Here is a 25,215-nt window from a genome sequence, read left to right as displayed (position 1 = left end):
ACCCCTTCAGCACTGAGGAGACTCTTTTGGGGTCTCTGTGTGGTGTGAACAGTGACATAACAGTAGAGGTGTAGCTAGGGTTGATTACAGCTGGGTGACGCCCCCTAATAGTGGAGGGTTGTGGCTAAATCCCAGTCGGCTAAAGGCCCAGGTCCTTCTGTGCACTGGGATTTAGCTTTCTCACACAGAGTGGGCTATTTCCTGGTTGCAGAGGGACCAGGTCCTTTAGCCGACTTGGATTTCGCCTGCTCTATATAAGAATGCTAAATCCCAGTAGATAGAAGGACCCTTATTGTATATAGATATATATGAATCCTGTCATGTGATTTTTTGCAGTAATATTGAGCCGCAGACTAGATCTGACATCTGATTACACATTTATTTATATGTAAAAATTATACGCAAGAATTTTCCCCTTAATCCCAGTGTGTACAATATTCTGCGCCAATCTCATCCTCGTCCCGTTTTATTTACTGGTGATCATTTTTGTAGATCACACAACCACAGATTTTTTTCTATGCATGCACCTAGGAGTGGTTTAACCCCTTCCCGACCTTTGACGCATACGCTGCGTCATGAAAGTCTGTGCCAATCCGACCTATGACGCAGCGTATGCGTCATGGAATGATCGCGTCCCTGCAGATCAGGTGAAAGGGTTAACTCCAATCTCACCCGATCTGCAGAGACAGGGGGAGTGGTGCTTCAGCCCAGGGGGGGTGGCTTCACCCCCCGTGGCTACGATCACTCTGATTGGCTGTTGAAAGTGAAACTGCCAATCAGAGCGATTTGTAATATTTCACCTAAAAAACTGGTGAAATATTACAATCCAGCCATGGCCGATGCTGCAATATCATCGGCCATGGCTGGAAATACTGAAGTGACCCCCCCCCACACCCACCGATCGCCCCCCCAGTCCACCGTTATGGGGTCCGGTCCCCTCCGTCCGCCTGCCGGCTCCCCCGTCCTCCTGTCCGCTCCCTCCTTGTTTGGATTCACCCCCCCTGTGCTCCGATTACCCCCCCTGTGCTCCGATCCACCCCCCCACCACCCCTTCATACTTACCGATCCTCCCGGTGTCCGTACGTCTCCTCGCTGGGCGCCGCCATCTTCCAAAATGGCGGGCGCATGCTCAGTGCGCCCGCCGAATCTGCCAGCCGGCAGATTCCTTACAAGTACATTTTGATCGCTGTGGTAGGTTCTATCACAGCGATCAAAATAAAAAAATAATAAATAAACCCCCCCCTTTATCACCCCCATAGGTAGGGACAATAATAAAATAAAGAATTTTTTTTTTTTTTTTTTTTTCGTTTTCCACTAGGGTTAGGGTTAGAACTAGGGTTAGAACTAGGGGTAGGGTTAGGGGTAGGGTTAGGGTTACGGGTAGGGTTAGGGGTAGGGGTAGGGTTAGGGTTATGGCATGTGCACACAGTGCGGCTTTGGCTGCGGATGCGCAGCGGATTGCCGCGGATCCGCAGCGGATTGGCCGCGGATCCGCAGCGGATTGGCCGCTGCGAATTCGTAGCAGTTTTCCATCAGGTTTACAGTACCATGTACACCTATGGAAAACCAAATCCACTGTGCCCATGGTGCGGAAAATTCCGTGCAGAAACGCTGCGTTGTATTTTCCGCAGCATGTCAATTCTTTGTGCGGATTCCGCAGCGTTTTACACCTGTTCCTCAATAGGAATCCGCAGGTAAAATCCGCACAAAAAAACACTGGAAATCTGCTGTAAATCTGCAGGTAAAACGCAGTGCCTTTTACCTGCAGATTTTTCAAAAATCGTGCGGAAAAATCTCACACGAATCCGCAACGTGGGCACATAGCCTTAGGGTTAGGGTTGGAATTAGAGTTAGGGTTTGAAATAGGGCTAGGGTTGGAAATAGGGTTAAGATTAGGCTTGTGGTTAGGGTTACGGATAGGGTTAGGGGTGTGTTGGGGTTACAGTTGTGGTTAGGGTTGGGATTAGGGTTAGGGTTGGGATTAGGGTTAGGGTTGGAATTAGGGTTACGGGTGTGTTGCGGTTAGGGTTGTGGTTAGGGGTGTGTTGGGGATAGGGTTGTGAATAGGGTTAGGGCTACAGTTGGGATTAGGATTAGGGGTGTGTTGGGGTTAGTGTTGAAGTTAGAATTGAGGGGTTTCCACTGTTTAGGCACATCAGGGGTCTCCAAACGCAACATGGCGCCATCATTGATTCCAGCCAATCTTGCGTTCAAAAAGTCAAATGGTGCTCCCTCCCTTCCAAGCCCCAACGTGCGCCCAAACAGTGGTTTACCCCCACATTTGGGGTACCAGCGTACTCAGGACAAACTGGGCAACAACTGTTGGGGTCCAATTTCTCCTGTTACCCTTGCAAAAATAAAACATTACTTGCTAAAACATAATTTTTGAGGAAAGAACAATTATTTTTTATTTTCACGGCTCTGCGTTATAAACTTCTGTGAAGCACTTGGGGGTTGAAAGTGCTCACCACACATCTAGATAAGTTCCTTGGGGGGTTTAGTTTCCAAAATGGGGTCACTTGTGGGGTGTTTCTACTGTTTAGGCATATCAGGGGCTCTGCAAATGCAACGTGACGCCCGCAGACCATTCCATCAAAGTCTGCATTTCAAATGCCACTACTTCCCTTCCGAGCCCCGGCATATGCCCAAACAGTGGTCTACCCCCACATATGGAGTATCAGCGTACTCACAACAAACTGGGCAACAAATATTGGGGTCCAATTTCTCCTGTTACCCTTGTGAAAATAAAAAATTGCTTGCTAAAGCATCTTTTTTGAGGAAAGAAAAATGATTTTTTATTTTCACGGCTCTGCGTTGTAAACTTCTGTGAAGCACTTGGGGGTTGAACGTGCTCATCACACATCTAGATAAGTTCCTTGAGGGGTCTAGTTTCCAAAATGGGGTCACTTGTGGGGTGTTTCTACTGTTTAGGCATATCAGGGGCTCTGCAAATGTAACGTGACGCCCGCAGACCATTCCATCAAAGTCTGCATTTCAAATGCCACTACTTCCCTTCCTAGCCCCGGCATATGCCCAAACAGTGGTCTACCCCCACATATGGGGTATCAGCGTACTCACAACAAACTGGGCAACAAATACTGGGGTCCAATTTCTCCTGTTACCCTTGTGAAAATAAAAAATTGCTTGATAAAACATCTTTTTTGAGGAAAGAAAAATGATTTTTTATTTTCATGGCTCTGCGTTGTAAACTTCTGTGAAGCACTTGGGGTTGAATGTGCTCACCACACATTTAGATAAGTTCCTTGGGGGGTCTAGTTTCCAAAATGGGGTCAATTGTGGGGGGTTTCTACTGTTTAGGCATATCAGGGGCTCTGCACACGTAACATGATGCCCGCAGACCATTCCATCAAAGTCTGCATTCCAAAACGTCACTACTTCCATTCTGAGCCCCGGCATATGCCCAAACAGTGGTTTACCCCCACATATGGGGTATCAGCGTACTCAGAAGAAACTGGACAACAACTTTTGGGGTCCAATTTCTCCTGTTACCCTTGGGAAAATAAAAAATTGTGGGCTAAAAAATCATTTTTGAGAAAATAAAAATTATTTTTTATTTTCATGGCTCTGCGTTATAAACTTCTGTGAAGCACTTGGGGGTTCAAAGTGCTCACCACACATCTAGATTAGTTCCTTGGGAGCTCTAGTTTCTAAAATGGGGTCACTTGTGCGGGAACTCTAATGTTTAGGCATACAGGGGCTCTTCAAACGCGACATGGTGTCCGCTAATGATTGGAGCTAATTTTCCATTCAAAAAGCCAAATGGCGTGCCTTCCCTTCCGAGCCCTGCCGTGCGCCCAAACAGTGGTTTACCCTTACATATGGGGTATCATCGTACTCAGGACAAACTGGACAACAACATTTGGGGTCCAATTTCTCCTATTACCCTTGGGAAAATAAAAAATTCTGGGCTAAAAATCATTTTTGAAGAAAGAAAAATTATTTTTTATTTTCATGGCTCTGCGTTATAAACTTCTGTGAAGCACTTGGGGGTTCAAAGTGCTCACCACACATCTAGATTAGTTCCTTGGGAGGTCTAGTTTCCAAAATGGGGTCACTTGTGCGGGAGCTCCAATGTTTAGGCACACAGGGGCTCTCCAAACGCGACATGGTGTCCGCAAATGATTGGAGCTAATTTTCCATTCAAAAAGCCAAATGGCGTGCCTTCCCTTCCGAGCCCTGCCGTGCGCCCAAACAGTGGTTTACCCCCACATATGGGGTATCATCGTACTCACGACAAACTGGACAACAACATTTGAGGTCCAATTTCTCCTATTACCCTTGGGAAAATAAAAAATTCCAGGCTAAAAATCATTTTTGAGGAAAGAAAAATTATTTTTTATTTTCACGGCTCTGCGTTATAAACTTCTGTGAAGCACCTGGGGGTTATAAGTGCTCACTATGCATCTAGATAAGTTCCTTGGAGGGTCTAGTTTCCAAAATGGGGTCACTTGTATGGGAGCTCCAATGTTTAGGCACACAGGGGCTCTCCAAACGCGACATGGTGTCCGCTAACGATTGGAGCTAATTTTCCATTCAAAAAGTCAAATGGCACGCCTCCCCTTCCGAGCCTTGCCGTGCACCCAAACAGTGGTTTACCCCCACATATGAGGTATCGGCGTACTCAGGAGAAATTGCCCAACAAATTTTAGGATCCATTTTATCCTGTTGCCCATGTGAAAATGAAAGAATTGAGGCTAAAAGAAATTTTGTGTGAAAAAAAAGTACTTTTTCATTTTTGCGGATCAATTTGTGAAGTACCTGGTGTTTAAAGTGCTCACTATGCCTCTAGATAAGTTCCTTGGGGGGTCTAGTTTCCAAAATGGGGTCACTTGTGGAGGAGCTCCAATGTTTAGGCACACGGGGGCTTTCCAAACGCGACATGGTGTCCGCTAACGATGGAGATAATTTTTTATTCAAAAAGTCAAATGGCGCTCCTTCCCTTCCGAGCCTTACCATGTGCCCAAACAGTGGTTTACCCCCACATGTGAGGTATTGGTGTACTCAGGAGAAATTGTCCAACAAATTTTAGGATCCATTTTATCCTGTTGCCCATGTGAAAATGAAAAAATTAAGGCTAAAATAATTTTTTTGTGAAAAAAAAGTACTTTTTCATTTTTACGGAACAATTTGTGAAACACCTGGGGGTTTAAAGTGCTCACTATGCCTCTAGATAAGTTCCTTGGGGGGTCTAGTTTCCAAAATGGGGTCACTTGTGGGGGAGCTCCAATGTTTAGGCACACGGGGGCTCTCCAAACGCGACATGGTGTCCGCTAAAGATTGGAGCCAATTTTTCATTCAAAAAGTCAAATGGCGCTCCTTCCCTTCCGAGCCCTGCCGTGCGCCCAAACAGTGGTTTACCACCACATATGAGGTATCAGCGTACTCAGGACAAATTGTACAACAACGTCCATGGTCCAGTTTCTCCTTTTACCCTTGGGAAAATAAAAAAATTGTTGCTAAAAGATCATTTTTGTGACTAAAAAGTTAAATGTTAATTTTTTACTTCCATGTTGCTTCTGCTGCTGTGAAACACCTGAAGGGTTAATAAACTTCTTGAATGTGGTTTTGAGCACCTTGAGGGGTGCAGTTTTTAGAATGGTGTCACTTTTGGGTATTTTCAGCCATATAGAACCCTCAAACTGACTTCAAATGTGAGGTGGTCCCTAAAAAAAATGGTTTTGTAAATTTTGTTGTAAAAATGAGAAATCACTGGTCAAATTTTAACCCTTATAACTTCCTAACAAAAAAAAAATTTGTTTCCAAAATTGTGCTGATGTAAAGTAGACATGTGGGAAATGTTATTTATTAACTATTTTGTGTCACATAACTCTCTGGTTTAACAGAATAAAAATTCAAAATGTGAAAATTGCGAAATTTTCAAAATTTTCGCCAAATTTCCGTTTTTTTCACAAATAAACTCAGAAATTATCGACCTAAATTTACCACTAACATGAAGCCCAATATGTCACGAAAAAACAATCTCAGAATCGCTAGGATCCGTTGAAGCGTTCCAGAGTTATTACCTCATAAAGGGACACTGGTCAGAATTGCAAAAAACGGCAAGGTCATTAAGGCCAAAATAGTCTGGGTCATGAAGGGGTTAACCCTCGGGCGATTTTCCGGTTTTTTTTAAATTTTTTTCCTTCCCATAACTTATTTTTCCATCCACATCGATGTTGGGATTTTTTTTTATTTTGGCAGGAAGTTCTTAACCCCTTAAGCCCGTATGACGTACTATCCCGTCGAGGTGGGGTGGGCCTTAATTCCCGGTGACGGGATAGTACGTCATACGCGATCGGCCGCGCTCACGGGGGGAGCGCGGCCGATCGCGGCCGGGTGTCGGCTGCATATCGCAGCTGACATCCGGCACTATGTGCCAGGAGCGGTCACGGACCGCCCCCGGCACATTAACCCCCGGCACACCGCGATCAAACATGATCGCGGTGTACCGGCGGTACAGGGAAGCATCGCGCAGGGAGAGGGCTCCCTGCGGGCTTCCCTGAGACGATCGGTACAAGGTGATGTACTCACCTCGTACCGAACGTCTTCTCCCTGCAGGCCCCGGATCCAAAATGGCCGAGGGGCTGTATCCGGGTCCTGCAGGGAGCACTTCCGGGTCGGAGCAGGCTGCAGATGAAAGCTGCAGCCTGCTCCGATGAAAGTATGATCGCGGATCTGATAGAGTGCTGTGCACACTATCAGATCTGCGATCTGTGATGTCCCCCCCTGGGACAAAGTAAAAAAGTAAAAAAAAAAATTTCCACATGTGTAAAAAAAAAAAAAAAAAAATTCCTAAATAAATAATAATAAAAAAAAAAATATTATTCCCATAAATACATTTCTTTATCTAAAAAAAACAAACAAAAACAATAAAAGTACACATATTTAGTATCGCCGCGTCCGTAACGACCCAACCTATAAAACTGGCCCACTAGTTAACCCCTTCAGTAAACACCGTAAGAAAAAAAAAAAAAAAACGAGGCAAAAAACAACGCTTTATTACCATACCGCCGAACAAAAAGTGGAATAACACGCGATCAAAAAGACGGATATAAATAACCATGGTACCACTGAAAACGTCATATTGTCCCGCAAAAAACGAGCCGCCATACAGCATCATCAGCAAAAAAATTAAAAAGTTATAGTCCTCAGAATAAAGCGATGCCAAAATAATTATTTTTTCTATAAAATAGTTTTTATCGTATAAAAGCGTCAAAACATAAAAAAATGATATAAATGAGGTATCGCTGTAATCGTACTGACCCGAAGAATAAAACTGCTTTATCAATTTTACCAAACGCGGAACGGTATAAACGCCTCCCCCAAAAGAAATTCATGAATAGCTGGTTTTTGGTCTTTCTGCCTCACAAAAATCGGAATAAAAAGCGATCAAAAACTGTCACGTGTCCGAAAATGTTACCAATAAAAACGTCAACTCGTCCCGCAAAAAACAAGACCTCACATGACTCTGTGGACCAAAATGTGGAAAAATTATAGGTCTCAAAATGTGGAGACGCAAAAACTTTTTTGCTATAAAAAGCGTCTTTTAGTCTGGTTTCACACTTGCGTTTTTATCTGCATGCGTTTTTTAAAAAAACCGCATGTGTGAAAAAATGCATGTAAACGCGGTAAAACGCATGCGTTTTTATAGAAAAACACAACAAAACAAGAAAAAAACAAAAAACCCTAACCCTACCCCTAACCCTACCCCTAACCTGAAATACGTGGCACTGAAATACGTGGCACTGAAATATACGTTTATATACGTATATACGTATATAAGTGCCACGATATTTCAGTGGCCACGTATATAAGTGCCACGTATTTAAGTGCCACGTATTTAAGTGCCACGTATTTAAGTGCCACGTATTTAAGTGCCACGTATTTCAGTGCCACGTATTTCAGTGCCACGTATTTCAGTGCCACGTATTTCAGTGCCACGTATTTCAGTGCCACGTATTTCAGTGCCACGTATTTACGTGCCACGTATTTCAGTGCCACGTATTTCAGTGCCACGTATTTACGTGCCACGTATTTTTCAGTGCCTGAAATACGTGGCACTGAAATACGTGGCACTGAAATTCGTGGCACTGAAATTCGTGGCACTGAAATATCGTGGCACTGAAGTATTTACGTGCCACGTATTTTTCAGTGCCTGAAATACGTGGCACTGAAATACGTGGCACTGAAATACGTGGCACTGAAATATCGTGGCACTGAAATACGTGGCACTGAAATACGTGGCACTGAAATACGTGGCACTGAAATACGTGGCTCTTAAATACGTGGCACTTATATACGTGGCACTTATGACTGTCAGAAAATGTTCAGTAAACGGTTAGGGGTGAGGTTAGGGGTAGGGTTTCAGGTAGAATTGGGGAGCTTCCACTGTTCAGGCACATCAGGGGCTCTCCAAACGCGACATGGCGTCCAATCTCAATTCCAGCCAATTCTGCGTTGAAAAAGTAAAACAGTGCTCCTTCCCTTCCGAGCTCTCCCGTGCGTCCAAAAAGGGGTTTACCCCAACATATGGGGTATCAGCGTACTAGGGACAAATTGAACAACAACTTCTGGGGTCCAAGTTCTCTTGTTATCCTTGGGAAAATAAAAATTTGGGGGGCTAAAAATCATTTTTGTGGGAAAAAAAATATGTTTTATTTTCACGGCTCTGCGTTGTAAACTGTAGTGAAACACTTGGGGGTTCAAAGTTCTCACAACACATCTAGATAAGTTCCTTGGGAGGTCTAGTTTCCAATATGGGGTCACTTGTGGGGGGTTTGTACTGTTTGGGTACATCAGGGGCTCTGCAAATGCAACGTGACGCCTGCAGACCAATCCATTTAAGTCTGCATTCCAAATGGCGCTCCTTCCCTTCCGAGCTCTGTCATGCGCCCAAACAGTGGTTCCCCCCCACATAGGGGGTATCAGCGTACTCAGGACAAATTGGACAACAACTTTTAGGGTCCAATTTATCCTGATACCCTTGTGAAAATACAAAACTGGGGGCTAAATTTCATTTTTGTGAAAAAAAAAAAAAATAATATTTTCACGGCTCTGCGTTATAAACTGTAGTGAAACACTTGGGGGTTCAAAGTTCTCACAACACATCTAGATAAGTTCCTTGGGGGGTCTAGTTTCCAATATGGGGTCACTTGTGGGGGGTTTGTACTGTTTGGGTACATCAGGGGCTCTGCAAATGCAACGTGACGCCTGCAGACCAATCCATTTAAGTCTGCATTCCAAATGGCGCTCCTTCCCTTCCGAGCTCTGTCATGCGCCCAAACAGTGGTTCCCCCCCACATAGGGGGTATCAGCGTACTCAGGACAAATTGGACAACAACTTTTAGGGTCCAATTTATCCTGATACCCTTGTGAAAATACAAAACTGGGGGCTAAATTTCATTTTTGTGAAAAAAAAAAAAAATAATATTTTCACGGCTCTGCGTTATAAACTGTAGTGAAACACTTGGGGGTTCAAAGTTCTCACAACACATCTAGATAAGTTCCTTGGGGGGTCTAGTTTCCAATATGGGGTCACTTGTGGGGGGTTTGTACTGTTTGGGTACATCAGGGGCTCTGCAAATGCAACGTGACGCCTGCAGACCAATCCATTTAAGTCTGCATTCCAAATGGCGCTCCTTCACTTCCGAGCTCTGTCATGCGCCCAAACAGTGGTTCCCCCCCACATAGGGGGTATCAGCGTACTCAGGACAAATTGGACAACAACTTTTATGGTCCAATTTATCCTGATACCCTTGTGAAAATACAAAACTTGGGGGCTAAAAAATCATTTTTGTGAAAAAAAAAATATTTTTATTTTCACGGCTCTGCGTTATAAACTGTAGTGAAACACTTGGGGGTTCAAAGCTCTCAAAACACATCTAGATAAGTTCCTTAGGGGGTCTACTTTCCAAAATGGTGTCACTTGTGGGGGGGTTTAATGTTTAGGCACATCAGGGGCTCTCCAAACGCAACATGGCATCCCATCTTAATTCCAGTCAATTTTGCATTGAAAAGTAAAATAGCGCTCCTTCCCTTCCGAGCTCTGCTATGCGCCCAAACAGTGGTTTACCCCCACATATGGGGTATCGTCGTACTCAGGACAAATTGCACAACAACTTTTGTGGTCTAATTTCTTCTCTTACCCTTGGGGAAATAAAAAAATGGGGGTGAAAAGATCATTTTTGTGAAAAAATATGATTTTTTATTTTTACGGCTCTGCATTATAAACTTCTGTGAAGCACTTGTTGGGTCAAAGTGCTCAACACACATCTAGATAAGTTCCTTAAGGGGTCTACTTTCCAAAATGGTGTCACTCGTGGGGGGTTTCAATGTTTAGGCACATTAGGGGCTCTCCAAACGCAACATGGCGTCCCATCTCAATTCCAGTCAATTTTGCATTGAAAAGTCAAATGGCGCTCCTTCCCTTCTGAGCTCTGCCCTGCGCCCAAACAATGGTTTACACCCACATATGGGGTATCAGTGTACTCAGGACAAATTGCACAACAATTTTTGGGGTCCAATTTCTTCTCTTACCCTTGGGAAAATAAAAAATTGGGGGTGAAAAGATCATTTTTGTGAAAAAATATGATTTTTTATTTTTACGGCTCTGCATTATAAACTTCTGTAAAGCACTTGTTGGGTCAAAATGCTCACCACACATCTAGATAAGTTCCTTAGGGGGTCTACTTTCCAAAATGGTGTCACTTGTTAGGGGTTTCAATGTTTAGGCACATCAAGGGCTCTCTAAATGCAACATGGCGTCCCATCTCAATTCCAGTCAATTTTGCATTGAAAAGTCAAATGGCGCTCCTTCCCTTCCGAGCTCTGCCCTGCGCCCAAACAATGGTTTACACCCACATATGGGGTATCAGCGTACTCAGGACAAATTGCACAACAATTTTTGGGGTCCAATTTCTTCTCTCACCCTTGGGAAAATAAAAAATTGGGGGTGAAAAGATCATTTTTGTGAAAAAATATGATTTTTTATTTTTACGGCTTTGCATTATAAACTTCTGTAAAGCACTTGTTGGGTCAAAGTGCTCACCACACATCTAGATAAGTTCCTTAGGGGGTCTACTTTCCAAAATGGTGTCACTTGTTAGGGGTTTCAATGTTTAGGCACATCAGGGGCTCTCCAAATGCAACATGGCGTCCCATCTCAATTCCAGTCAATTTTGCATTGAAAAGTCAAATGGCGCTCCTTTGCTTCCAAGCTCTGCCATGCGCCCAAACTGTGGTTTACCCCCACATATGGGGTATCAGCGTACTCAGGACAAATTGTACAACAACTTTTGGGGTCTATTTTCTCCTGTTACCCTTGGTAAAATAAAACAAATTGGAGCTGAAATAAATTTTGTGTGAAAAAAAGTTAAATGTTCATTTTTATTTAAACATTCCAAAAATTCCTGTGAAACACCTGAAGGGTTAATAAACTTCTTGAAAGTGGTTTTGAGTACCTTGAGGGGTGCAGTTTTTAGAATGGTGTCACACTTGGGTATTTTCTATCATATAGACCCGTCAAAATGACTTCAAATGAGATGTGGTCCCTAAAAAAAAATGGTGTTGTAAAAATGAGAAATTGCTGGTCAACTTTTAACCCTTATAACTCCGTCACAAAAAAAAATTTTGGTTCCAAAATTGTGCTGATGTAAAGTAGACATGTGGAAAATGTTATTTATTAAGTATTTTGTGTGACATATGTCTGTGATTTAAGGGCATAAAAATTCAAAGTTGGAAAATTGCGAAATTTTCCAAATTTTCGCCAAATATTCGTTTTTTTCACAAATAAACGCAAGTTATATCGAACAAATTTTACCACTAACATGAAGTACAATATGTCACGAGAAAACAATGTCAGAATCGCCAAGATCCGTTGAAGCGTTCCAGAGTTATAACCTCATAAAGGGACAGTGGTCAGAATTGTAAAAATTGGCCTGGTCATTAACGTGCAAACCACCCTCGGGGCTTAAGGGGTTAATGATACCATTTTGGCACGGATACCATGTTTTGATCACCTTTTATTTCATTTTATTACAATGTTGTGGCGACCAAAAAAAACATAATTATGGCGTTTCTAGTTTTTTTCTCGTTATGTCAATTACCGATCAGATTATTTTACATTTTGATTGGTCAGACCTTTCTGAACATGTCAAGTCCCAATTTATTTATTTTTTTAAATGGAGCAAAAGCGATATTTTTTTTTTCTGATATTTTTATGATATAGGATGTAACTGCATCATGCATTGTGAAGGGGTTAATACTATAATTATTGGCCAAATGGACCAGGTCCTTCTGCCAACATGGATTTAGCCTGCTCTCTGTGAGAAAGCTAAATCCAAGTGGGATAAAGGACCAGGTCCCTTGGAGTGGTTTAATGCCAGACTTAGTAAGCTAAAACACCAGGTCCTTCTGCCCACTTAGATTTAGCTTGCTGTATATAACAAAGTCTAGTGGGCAACGCAGTCCAACAGTGATTCACCAATCTGATGCACTGTAATGATCCCACTGGTTCACTGTCGGACTTCCGTACTGTAGTGCCCCTGTGTCACGCTGGGGGCAGTCCGGCAATCCAACCTACTACAATGTTTCCGCCAGGTTATGCGTATTGCCGGTCACTGTGCTCCTTGAGTTCAACTCAATCACGGTGCAGGGATTGTCTGCCAGGCCATGAAATGCCGCAGCCATCTTTGTTGTTTAGTGCAGTGATTGGCTGGGCCATACAGCATCATCCCGAGTATAAGAGACCTGGCGCCGCCCTGCTCGCCGCATTCTGTTCCTGTTTCAGCGAGAGTAGGGAGAGCTGCTGCCGAGATAGGGTCAGAATCGTGGTTTTAGAGTTAGTGTAGGTCTGCAACTCTTACATCCACAACTCCTCAGAAACCAAAAGTCCTTTTTAGGGCTAATTTGTGGGTCCCGATATTGCAGCACTAGGTAGGCAGGGCACCGCATATCCACATCAGTGCAAGGCCTGCAGGCACTGTATGTGCGTTCATTGCTCCCACTGCATCCCTCCCAAAGCTCCATGACTGCCTGCTGCTGCTGCAGCTTATTTACTGTCTATATATCTATTTTTCCTTCTTTTTTTTTCAAAAATTCCCCCCCCCCCCCAAAAAAAAAAAAATACAGTCTGTTCTGTCATACTGAGGCCTGTTGAAAAATTATAGTTTGTCAGGCATACGTAGCATAGTTGTCTGTGCGACCCTTGTGCTCCCTTTTTTTTTGGTGTTTTAAATTCACTGAAAAAGGCCTCATATATCTGCGTGCTCCATGTTTGGTCATTGGAGGCCGGTGTACTTATTTTTTGACTGTGTGATAGTCAAATTCTATACAGCACTATTTCGTATCAAAAAAATTCAAAGGTCACAGATTTGCCAGTGTGGTGTTTCCGTTACAGCCGTCATATATCTCTGTGCTCCAAGTTTGGGCATTGGAGGCTGGTGTACTTATTTTTTGGCTGTGTGATACTCAAATTCTATACAGCACTATTTTGCATAAATTAACTTGTTAGGTCAGGCTGAGGCCTGCCTGGTGTTTGGGTTTGAAAAATCATAGATTTGCAGGCATACTGATCACATATTATTTCGCTACTAATAAAGACATTTGTGTTGAGCATTTGAAATAGTGCAGTAGTCCATTTAAAATGGTTAAGGCAAGGGGCAAAGTACGGGGAAGTGGACGTGATGCTGATGGTGCATCCAGAGGATGAGGCCGTGGGCAAGGTGAAAGTGGGCAACAACAAAGACCCACATCTTCTCGCTCGACATTCCTGTCCCAGTTTCTAGGGGACCGCAGCACACAACTATTGAAGCCAGAGCAGTGTGTAACGGTTGTTGGTTGGATAGCGGATAATGCTTCCAGTCACTTAGCCACCACCACCACCACCACCTTGTCTTCCACACGGTCAAGTCTGAGTAGCCGTGAGTGTGGCCCGGATATTCCTCACCCTGATCCTCCTTCCTCCCACCATGCCGAGTGCCCTGAGACAACTGATCCCACACTTGGACACTCTGAAGAGCTGTTCAGTTTTCCATTTCAAGATTCAGAAATCTCTGCCGGTCAACTTGAAGTGGGGAAAGATGAAATTGCATGTAGAGCTGCCCAAAGCTTTGACCAGCCCCAGTCACATGAAGGCAATGGTGGGAAAGTGTCACAAGAGGTGGACCATGATGAGACCTAATTTCTAGAAAGTCAGGAGGAGGAGCAGGGTGCACATGTGGAAGACGAGGTGGTGGATGTCATAGTAAATGACCCAAGCTGGCAGGAGGACATGCGTAGCGAGGACAGCAGCACAAATGGGGAAGGAGGCATATCCCCCAACAGGCAGGAAGAAGCAGTGTGGTGGCCACAGACAGAAGGCGTGCATCCGTTCCCTGTAACACCAACATGAGTGAAGTTGCCATTCCACCTGTGAGATCTTCCCGACTCTGGCTATTTTTTAAAGACTGCCGATAACCCTAAACAGGCCATTTGCAGCACCTGCCATGCCTGCTTCAGCAGGGATAGCAAAACAACCAGCCTGACCACCAGCATGATCAGGCACATGCAAGCAAAGCACCTGACTTTGTGGGCCGAACCCCAGGCTCGAGGACCACTGCATGCTGGTCACACCACTGCTTCTTCCACTGTTTTGCATAGAAGCCAATCTCTAGTACACCGTGCATGTGAAGATGCCTCTAGCCCTGCACCTGTTGTGGCCGGAAGCAGCAAACCCGTCCACGTCCTTGACCCAGCACAGCGTTCAGTTGTCTATAACCCAGTCTTTGGAACACAAGCAGAAATACCCAGCCAACACCCCACAGGCCACAGTCCTCAATTCTAATATTTCTCTTCTGCTTGTGCTAGAAATGCTGCCTTTTAGGCTTGTTGAGACGGAAGCATTCCGCAACCTGATGGGGGCGGTCATCCCAAGGTACTCGGTCCCCAGTCGCCACTATTTCTCCCGGTGTGCCGTAACGGCATTACACCAGCATGTGTCCCACAACATTACCCGTGCCCTCAACAATGCTGTTACCGGGAAAGTCCACCTAACCACGGACACGTGGACAAGTGCTTGTGGGCAGGGACGGTACATCTCAATGACGGCACACTGGGTTAACATAGTGGAAGCCGGGACCCAGTTGGACCTTGAGATGGAACACATCCTCCCCACGCTGAGGATTGCTGGCCCTATGTCAATCAGGGTTGCCCCCACAGTCTTCAGCTCCTGCACCTCCTCCTCCTCCTCTTCATCCTCCATCTCTGAAATCAACACATCAGTCAGAAGTTGGAAGCACTGCAGCACTGCCTCAGCCAAGCGGCAACAGGCTGTGCTGAAGATAATCTGCATAGGTGACAAACCGCACAAAGAGTTGTGGACAGCGCTGAAAGAGCAGTCAGATGTTTGGATGACACCGCTGAACCTACAGCCAGGCATGGTCATGTGTGACAATGGCCGTAACCTGGTGGCGGCTCTGAGGCAAGGTGAGCTCACACACGTACCTTGCTTGGCCCATGTGCTTAATCTCTTGGTTCAACGTTTTCTGAAAAGCTACCTGGAGCTGCCAGATCTGCTAGTGAAAGTATGCCGTCTGTCTGACCATTTTAGAAAGTCAGCTACAGCTTCAGCCGCCCTTGCCGTGCTTCAGCAGCGTTTTCAGATTCCAGCTCACCGACTATTGTGTGATGTCCCCCATCCCCACGCGCTGGGACTCTACGCTGCATATGTTGGAAAGGATTTTTGAGCAGAAGAGGGCCGTTGTTGACTACCAACATCAACAAGGCCGTCGAATTTCAGGTCAGACTCCACACATAAGACCTCAGGAGTGGACATGGATGTCAGACATATATAACATCCTCCAAAACTTTGAGGACTGCACTAAGATGGTGAGTGGCGATGATGCCATAATTAGCATCACTATCCCTCTTCTCAGCATTCTGAAAAACTCTCTGCTCACAATCAAAGAGGATGCATTGCAGGCGGAGCACGAGGACATGGAGCAAGGAAACATACAGGGGGATTACACTCAGCCCAGCCTCATGTCTTCTCAACGTGGATTGGTAGGCAATGAGGAGGAGGAGGAGGAAGAACAGGAGCTACTTTCATGTGCTATAGATGGTACTACAAACACATCTGTATTAGCTTCTGTTCAGTGGGGATGACCTGAGGACAGGGAGGAGGAGGAGGACAGCATCGTCAGTCGTCCTGTTGATGAGGACGCGGAAGTCTTTCCTGTTAGCAGTCTGGCACGCATGGCTGACTTTATGTTGCACTGCATTTCACGTGACCCTCGGATTATCAAAATTTTGGGTGACACTCATTACTGGTTGGTGACATTCTAGACCCACGCTACAAGGAGAACTTTCAATCTCTTCTGCCTGAGGCAGAGAGGTGTACTAAAATTTTGCAGTACCACAGGGCCCTTGTAGCGGAATTACTTAGAAAATTCCCATGTGAGAACGCTGGCAGCAGACGTCAAGAGTTTGTTGTACAACCAAGGACTCCAAGCAAGAGAGAGACAGAAGTACAATCCAGCTCAGGCAGGGGAACAATGGCCAAGTTCTGGGACAGTTTTCTCAGACACTCCCATCGTGGCGCCACAGAGGCAAGGGGTGCTGTCATAAGAAGTGCAATGTTTGGGAAGATGGTGAGGGAGTACCTTGCAGATCGTGCAAACATCCTCCGGGATTCCTATGTGCCTTTGAATTATTGGGTATCCAAGCTGGACACGTGACATGAACTGGCTGTCTACACCTTGGAGGTCCTGGCCTGCCCTGCTGCTAGCGTTCTGTCAGAGAGGGTTTTTAGTGCCGCTGGTGGAATTATAACAGAAAAGCGCATCCGCCTGTCAACTGAAAATGCTGACAGGCTGACTCTTATAAAAATGAACAAGGCCTGGATTGGGAAAGACTTCTGTACACCACCAAGTGAAAACAGAGAAACATAACCTCAAATACATTCTCTCTTTTGGGGAGGCGTATTCTTATGCACCTCTTCACAACCCAACATGGGTATACGCTTACAGATTTGGTCTGTTTGTTCTTATCCTCCTCCTTATCCTCATCCTCCTCATCCAGAACCAATATATCACCAGGGTGAACGTGGTCTGTACGGTGCATTTTGGCCAAGGATGCTCTGATGGCACTCTTTTTTATTTTTTTTAAAAAGGACAACACATTGGGGAACTGGGCATGACATTACATTGAGCCTACTTCTTAACTCGGTCTCCTGCAAACTGTCCTGTACCTGCCAGTAGATCACCAGGGTGAATGTGCTCTGTACTGTTATAGGCCAGTGAATTTTGGACAAAGGGGCTGTGCTGGCACTAATTTTTTAAGTCCAAAAAGGACAACACATTGGGAAATTGGGCATGACATTACATTGGGCCTACTTCTTAACTCGGTCGCCTGCAATCTGTCCTGTATCTGCCAGTAGATCACCAGGGTGAACGTGCTCTGTACTGTTATAGGCCAGTGAATTTTGGACAAAGGGGCTGTGCTGGCACTAATTTTTTAAGTCCAAAAAGGACAACACATTGGGAAATTGGGCATGACATTACATTGGGCCTACTTCTTAACTCGGTCGCCTGCAATCTGTCCTGTATCTGCCAGTAGATCACCAGGGTGAACGTGCTCTGTACGGTGCATTTTGGCCAAGGGGGCTGTGATGGCACTCTTATTTTTTTTAAAAAGGATCCCACATTGTGGAATTGGGCATGACATTCCATTGGGCCGACTTCTTAACTTGGTCTCCTGCAATCTAAAATGTTCCTGCCACTAGATCACCAGGGTAAACGTGCTCAGTACTGTTATAGGCCGTTAATATTTGGGCTAGGGGCATGCGATGGCACTAGTGTACTTTTAAAAAAGGTACCCCCATTGGGGAATTGTTTGGCAGATCATGCACTGCATTACAAGTCTCAAGAGACCCACACCACTACATTGGCCCTAATTCTTAACTGTCTCCTGCAATGTCTCTTCCTTATCTCCGACAACATGACCTGGGTGAACATGCTTTGTATTGTTATAGGCCCGTGAAGTTTGGGCATGGGTGGCTGTGATGGCAATAGTATATTTTTAAAAAAGGTACCCCCCCATTGGTGAAACCACATCCTTGATAGCAAACACTTCACATTTGTCTACCTTAAAGAGCTCACTGGAAAAGCTCCTTTTGTGTTGCCTGGTTGCGCAAATTGGACACAATACACTTCATATACATTTGATAATGCAATGATGTTAGTTTGGCTCAGTAGTTTATTACAAATATTTCTTTGTCCACTATATTAGTTTCTCTCCTTGAGAGCCATAACTTTGGCTGCCTCAAATGTACAAATGGCGAATATACAAATGGCGATTTGTAAACAAGATTGAAATACTGTACACCGAATGCATTCAGACAATCACATAGCTGCATATCTTGTAAAACATTTACAGATGTGACAGACAATGCTCATAGTGACACAATCTTGATAAATGTTTGTTTTCTCACTTCAGAAACAGTTTGAAGCCTCTATATGTTTGCTGTTTGTCATTGTAAAACATTAAGGTTTACTGAAACTCTGCCTGTGGTGGTTTGATCTAAATCCTTGTGGTTTTTATTTTCTAGTGGTTTATGGCCACTCGTCTGATGACTCCATGATATCTCAGTTTAATACAACCTTGAAAGCTGGCCGCTTGAAGGTCTGGGTGAAACTAGAGTTACTACATAGTGTAAATCACTATATAAGACCAGAGAAACATGACCAAGACAGATGCCAAAACTGGGGTACCTGTACATGTACAGTGTGCTGATACCTGCATAATTGGGGACGCCCATGCAGTGTAGGTAATCTCAAAGGGGTTCTCTGTCTTGGTGTTGCTTCTCGGATATTCCAGACGGATGATATTTAAAAGCCTCTTGATGATGATCTAAGTAGACTGTATGAAGTTAATCTTCATATATACACGTAATCAGTATATTTACCTGATGCACCAGTAAAAATAGGCTCTGTGACTTTAAGAGTCCCTCCTTCGTAAATGAAACAAGATGCGTCTGCTTATGTGTCACACACCACATGGCCAGCTAGGGGTGTTAAATGTTACAATGACATTTCCCAGTGAATGCATTTATAGTGGTTGAAAGCAATGTTAAAGTTGAAAAACGCTTCAAAAACGCTGCATCTGAACTAAGCCTAACAGGGAGAGGAAATTTTCGGCCTGGGGTTAAATATTTGGCCTTACAGGCCAGCAAAACCCGTTTTGGTTTCGTTTTAATGTATTTTTTGTGGCACCAGGAAAAATGGCATGAATCTCGGAAAAAAAATATTAAGGCTGTGAACTAGGAGTCAGGAATTCTTCCAGGGGCGATCCCCATGATGTTCCTGTGTCTTTTGAGCAGTGTTTCCATCATTTTTAGATGTTTTTAGACCTTAAAAGGACCCCCGGGGGGGATCGTAGTAAAAATACTTGGGTCTCCCATAGACTTATATTGGGTTCGCTGTTCTGGCCGAGTACCCGAGTATTCCAATTTGCTTGACCCGAGCAACGAGCACCCGAGCATTTTAGTGCTCGCCCATCACTATTCAGAAATTAATATTTTGTGTAATAACCATAATTTTTAATCACAGCTTTCATGCATCTTTGCATGCTTTCCAGCAGTGTTTCACACTGCTTCTGGCGCGAAAATGTAAGCATTTCTTTGTTTGATGGCTTGTGACTATCCATCATCCTCTTGATTACATTCCAGAGGTTTCCAGTGGGGTTCAGGTCTGGAGAATGGGCTGCCCATGGCAGGGTTTTGATGTGGTGGTTTCTTAATTTTGGCCAGAGCTGTATATATTACCCCAATTGCCACTGCACACATGCAATCAGGAAGAGTGGAGTCGATGCTCAAGAATTAGCGCTTCTCATAGATGCTCCATTTCTCGTGCGGCTGAGGACTAGTCTTATTAGTGTTGGTAGGGGCCAATATCCATGGACTTTCACAGCTTTTTAATATCAGCCCTTAGCTGTCTGTTTTGCCGTAGCTGGTTATTAAAAATGGAGGGGGCCCCAATTAATTTTTTGGATGAGTCCACCCATTTTTTAATAACCAGCAAAGAAAAAGCAGACAGCTGTTCACTGATTAATAAGCTGAAAAGTTAAATGTTTATTGGGCCCTTCCCAGCATGAGACCAGCTCACAGCCAATGTGGTCTCGTACTTTCGCGTGGTAAAATGGGGGTAGTAAGCGGTAAAGGTGAAAAATAGAAAAAGGGGGTAAGCAGGACAATAGCCCTGAAAACAAATGTGGATAGTAAGATCACTTAAAATAACAGAGAATAAAAAGTAATAATAATCTTGAAAAAAGAGGCATAGGTCCAAATGTAGGAGGAGGTGTAGTAGATGGATGAGCTTGAGGCGAATGTGGCGATGAAGGTGGAAGAGGCAGGGGATGAGGTATCCAACAGTTTTTTGGAGGGTTTCTTATTAATTTTTTTATTTTTTTATTTTTTAGGGACAGCATTTAAAAGAACATTGTATAAAATAAAATAAAAAAGAACAATGTAGATACAGCAGTCAGATGTCCTAGTGGAGGAGGTGGTGTAGGTGGACATTGCAGTGTAGGCGCAAGAGGCAGGCCTGATGGTATCCAACATTATTTTTGTGGATTTTATTTCTCTTCCTTTTTGGTAAGGCCCCAAAATAAAACAAATGGCAAATAAAATAAAACAATGTCTGGGTGCAGATGGTACATTTGTCTGGTTTACCAAAGGCAAGTCCTGTGGACTCCACTCCTGGTTTCTTTTAATGAATGCGAGAGTGCCCACGTTGGCTTTGGACAGGTGGATGCGCCTATGTGTGACTATATCCCCTGCTGTGATAAACACATGTTCCAACATTACACTTGCCACGGGGCATGCCGGCACTTCCAAGTCAAAAAGTACAAGCCTAGGCCATGTGTCCAGTTTGGAAACCAAGAAGGTAAATGGGCAGACCCATCACTTAGTACATGCAGACGTGTGGACATTGACATGTACTCTTCCACCATGTTGTTATAACGCTGGCACCTGGTTGTATAGACCGTATCAGATGGTGGTGCTGGATGCTGTGTCATGCTGATTAATTTTTTTCACATTTTAGCCATGTTAACCCTCCCTTCTGAGGTGGTGCCACAACTGCGTTGGCGACTTCCTCCTCCTCTGCCTTGTGTTTCTTCTGTCAGGTGGGAACACCGTCAGTAGTGCCTCTACCAGCATGTGCTTGTATTCACACATTGTCTTTGCAGCAGGGATCCAGCAGGGTGGCCACCCGGTAATCAGTAGGGAAGATCTGGGCAACTCTGCGGTCGTTGCGCAGGCACAGCAGACTGTATTGGCTCATTCCGCCCTCTCTCTGTTGGAGTCCCTCAAGGCTCTGTCCTGGGGCCCCTACTTTTTTCCATCTATACCCTTGGCCTAGGATAACTCATAAAGTCCCATGGCTTCCAGTACCACCTGTATGCGGACGACACTCAGATATACCTCTCTCGCCCAGATGTCACCTCTCTGCTGTCCAGAATCCCGAAGTGTCTAGCAGCCATATCCTCCTTCTTCACCTCTCGCTTCCTAAAACTCAATGTAGACAATACCGAACTCATCATCTTTCCTCCATCTCGCGTATCCCCCCTACCTGATCTATTTATTATGGTAAGCGGCATCACACTCTCTCCCACACCTGAAATACGCTGCCTCGCGGTAACTCTCGACTCTGCCCTGTCCATCAAACCGCACGTCCAAACTCTTGCCACCTCCTGTCGCCTCCAACTCAAACATATTGCCATAATCCGTCCCTTCCTCTGCCCTCAATCTACTAAGACTCTTGTGCATGCCCTCATCATTTCTTTCCTCGACTACTGCAACATCCTCCTCTGTGGCCTCCCCGCTAACTCTCTTGCACCACTCCAGTCTGTCCTCAACTCTGCTGCCCGGCGGCTAATCCACCTATCTCCTCGCTACTCCCGTTTCTCCCCTCTGCAAATCCCTCCACTGGCTCCCAATTCCACAACGAATCCAGTTCAAACTACTAACACTGATCTACAAAGCCATTCACAACCTGTCCCCTCCCTATATCTCTGAACTAATCTCACAATATCTTCCCTCACGTAATCTCAGATCCTCCCAAGACCTCCTACTCTCCTCCACACTTATTCATTCCTCACACAACCGCCTCCAAGATTTCTCCCCAATATTCCACATCCTCTCGAATTCCACGCCTCAACACGTCCGATTATCCACCACCCTTGGATCCTTCAGACGGAACCTGAAAACCCATCTCTTCAGGAAAGCCTACAGCCTCCAATAACCATTCTGCCACCTCACCACCACCAGAGCTACTGCACCCCCGACCTTTTGTCTCTTCCCCATTATCCCATAGAATGTAAATCCGCAAGGAAATGAAATTTCAACTCATAGCTGTCAAACAAGTTTATTACAAGACGAATAGTTAGAAATAAAAAAGAGAAATATATAAGTATGCATACATACAAATCAATAATAGTTTTAGAAATCAAAACAATGAATTAAACATTAAAGACAGATTAATGACAAAAAAGAAAAACACATTTTGTACCAAAGTCCCATGTGCTTTAGCTGCAAAAATTGTATTGTGGTGCTTAAAGGCAACCTGTCACCCCCAAAATCGAGGGCGTGCTAAGCCCACCAGCATCAGGGGCTTATCTACAGCATTCTGTAATGCATTCTGTAATGCTGTAGATAAGCCCCCGATGTATCCTAAAAAATGAGAAAAAGAGGTTATATTATACTAACCCAGGGACAGTCCCAGTCCTGTCCGATGGGCATCGCAGTCCGGAGCCTCCTATCTTCATCAGATGACGTCCTCTTCGTGTCTTCACGCTGCGGCTCCAGCACAAAGTACTGCAGTGTGCAGGCCCCAGGCCTCTCTGACCTTTCCCGGCGCCTGCGCACCGCAGTGTGAAGACAAGAAGAGGATGTCATCCTATTAAGATGGGAGGGCCCAGGACCGGACCGCGACTTGGATCGGACCACCCGCGTCAGTATAATATAACCTCTTTTAGGATACATTGGAGGCTTAACTACAGCATTACAGAATGCTGTAGATAAGCCCCTGACGCTGGTGGGCTTAGCTCACCATCGATTTTGGGGGTGACAGGTTCCCTTTAAGAGACAGAGGGAGGGCGGGGGAGACAGAGGGAGGGCGTGCATCGAGAAAAAGGGATTTTTTTTTTATTTTTTTTTAGTAATTATACTCATCTATCTGACATTATCAGACGCCCACAGTGTCATCCCTTTGGGTCCTCACACGGATTGTGGGGGCACCGCCATTCCACTTGGTGAAAAGAAATCCAGTGATGAAATGACATCTGCAGGGAGGTCACTGCTCTGGGGGGCACAGGATGGGGAAAAGTCGCAATACCTAGAATAAAACAGAGAAAAAATCATGCAGAAAACTGGATACAAGTAGTGGCTGACACCAGTGGCCACCGGGCTAATACTGACCAGCACAGAGTGCGAGGGGAGAATAAAGCCAGGGATCTGGAGACATTGTTGTAAAGCTGTTTTGCTCCCAGAGGTCATAGGTCAGTCATCAACCTGACAGCATGTGTCCCCAATAATATTAATGAGAACACGTTTTATGTATTTAAAAAAAAAAAACACAGGACCGACTCCTCACCATCAGGCAGAGATTCTCATGCTAAGTAATATCAATCCCTCAGATCTCCATCATCATTCATCCCCTCCCCTGTTCGCCCCCACACACGTAGCACTATACTTCCCTGCACCCCCCACCGCAAGTGACATCACACACACTGACCTGCACACCACACAGACCCATGCGAGTAACATCAGCCCCATTCTGCAGGTAGACCCCCCTGCGCGCAGATCCCCCACGCATGCAACATGACCCCCTTCCCAACAGAGACTCCAGCACACAGCCCCCCTTCCCAACAGACACCCAGCACCGCTAGCAAGGAACATGACCCCCTTCCAACTGAGATCCCCAGCATGCAGTCACCCTTCCCCAGGCAGGCCCCTCCAGCACGCAGTCCCATGCAAACAACATCTCCCCCTTCTCCCCAGGCAGACCCCCCGTCCAGCATGCACATGCAGCCCCATGCAAGCATCACCCCATTCTCCCCAGGCAGCCCCATGCAAGCATCACCCCATTCTCCCCAGGCAGCCCCATGCAAGCATCACCCCATTCTCCCCAGGCAGACCCCCCTCCAGCATGCACATGCAGCCCATGCAAGCATCACCACCCCATTCTCCCCAGGCAGCCCCATGCAAGCAACATCACCCCATTCTCCCCAGGCAGCCCCATGCAAGCAACATCACCCCATTCTCCCCAGGCAGCCCCATGCAAGCAACATCACCCCATTCTCCCCAGGCAGACCCCCCACCAGCATGCACATGCAGTCCCATGCAAGCAACATCACCCCATTCTCCCCAGGCAGACCCCCCACCAGCATGCACATGCAGCCCCATGCAAGCAACATCGCCCCATTCTCCCCAGGCAGCACCATGCAAGCAACATCGCCCCATTCTCCCCAGGCAGCCCCATGCAAGCATCACCGCCCCATTCTCCCCAGGCAGCCCCATGCAAGCAACATCGCCCCAACATGCACATGCAGCCCCATGCAAGCAACATCGCCCCAGCATGCACATGCAGCCCCATGCAAGCAACATCGCCCCAGCATGCACATGCAGCCCCATGCAAGCAACATCGCCCCATTCTCCCCAAGCAGCCCCATGCAAGCAACATCGCCCCATTCTCCCCAGGCAGCCCCATGCAAGCAACATCGCCCCATTCTCCCCAAGCAGCCCCATGCAAGCAACATCGCCCCATTCTCCCCAAGCAGCCCCATGCAAGCAACATCGCCCCATTCTCCCCAGGCAGCCCCATGCAAGCAACATCGCACCATTCTCCCCAAGCAGCCCCATGCAAGCAACATCACCCCATTCTCCCCAGGCAGCCCCATGCAAGCAACATCACCCCATTCTCCCCAGGCAGCCCCATGCAAGCAACATCACCCCATTCTCCCCAGACAGACCCCCGTCCAGCATGCACATGCAGCCCCATTCTCCCCAGGCAGCCCCATGCAAGCAACATCACCCCATTCTCCCCAGGCAGCCCCATGCAAGCAACATCGCCCCATTCTCCCCAGGCAGCCCCATGCAAGCAACATCGCCCCATTCTCCCCAGGCAGCCCCATGCAAGCAACATCAACCCCATTCTCCCC

General features: G+C 45.7%; 2 protein-coding genes across 2 annotated transcripts in view; one reads left to right on the top strand and one right to left on the bottom strand.

Annotated features, from left to right (window-relative positions):
• Positions 1-25,215, bottom strand: part of LOC143766434 (uncharacterized) — a 353,435-nt gene that overhangs the window by 150,489 nt on the left and 177,731 nt on the right. The gene's annotated exons all lie outside the window — the stretch shown is intronic.
• The window catches only part of LOC143766458 (gastrula zinc finger protein XlCGF66.1-like), a 59,762-nt gene that overhangs the window by 74 nt on the left and 34,473 nt on the right, over positions 1-25,215 (top strand). The window lies entirely within an intron of this gene.

This window comes from Ranitomeya variabilis, chromosome 4, assembly GCF_051348905.1.
Source record: "Ranitomeya variabilis isolate aRanVar5 chromosome 4, aRanVar5.hap1, whole genome shotgun sequence".
Taxonomy (NCBI): Eukaryota; Metazoa; Chordata; class Amphibia; order Anura; family Dendrobatidae; genus Ranitomeya; species Ranitomeya variabilis.
This window is presented reverse-complemented; position numbering and strand designations above follow the sequence as displayed.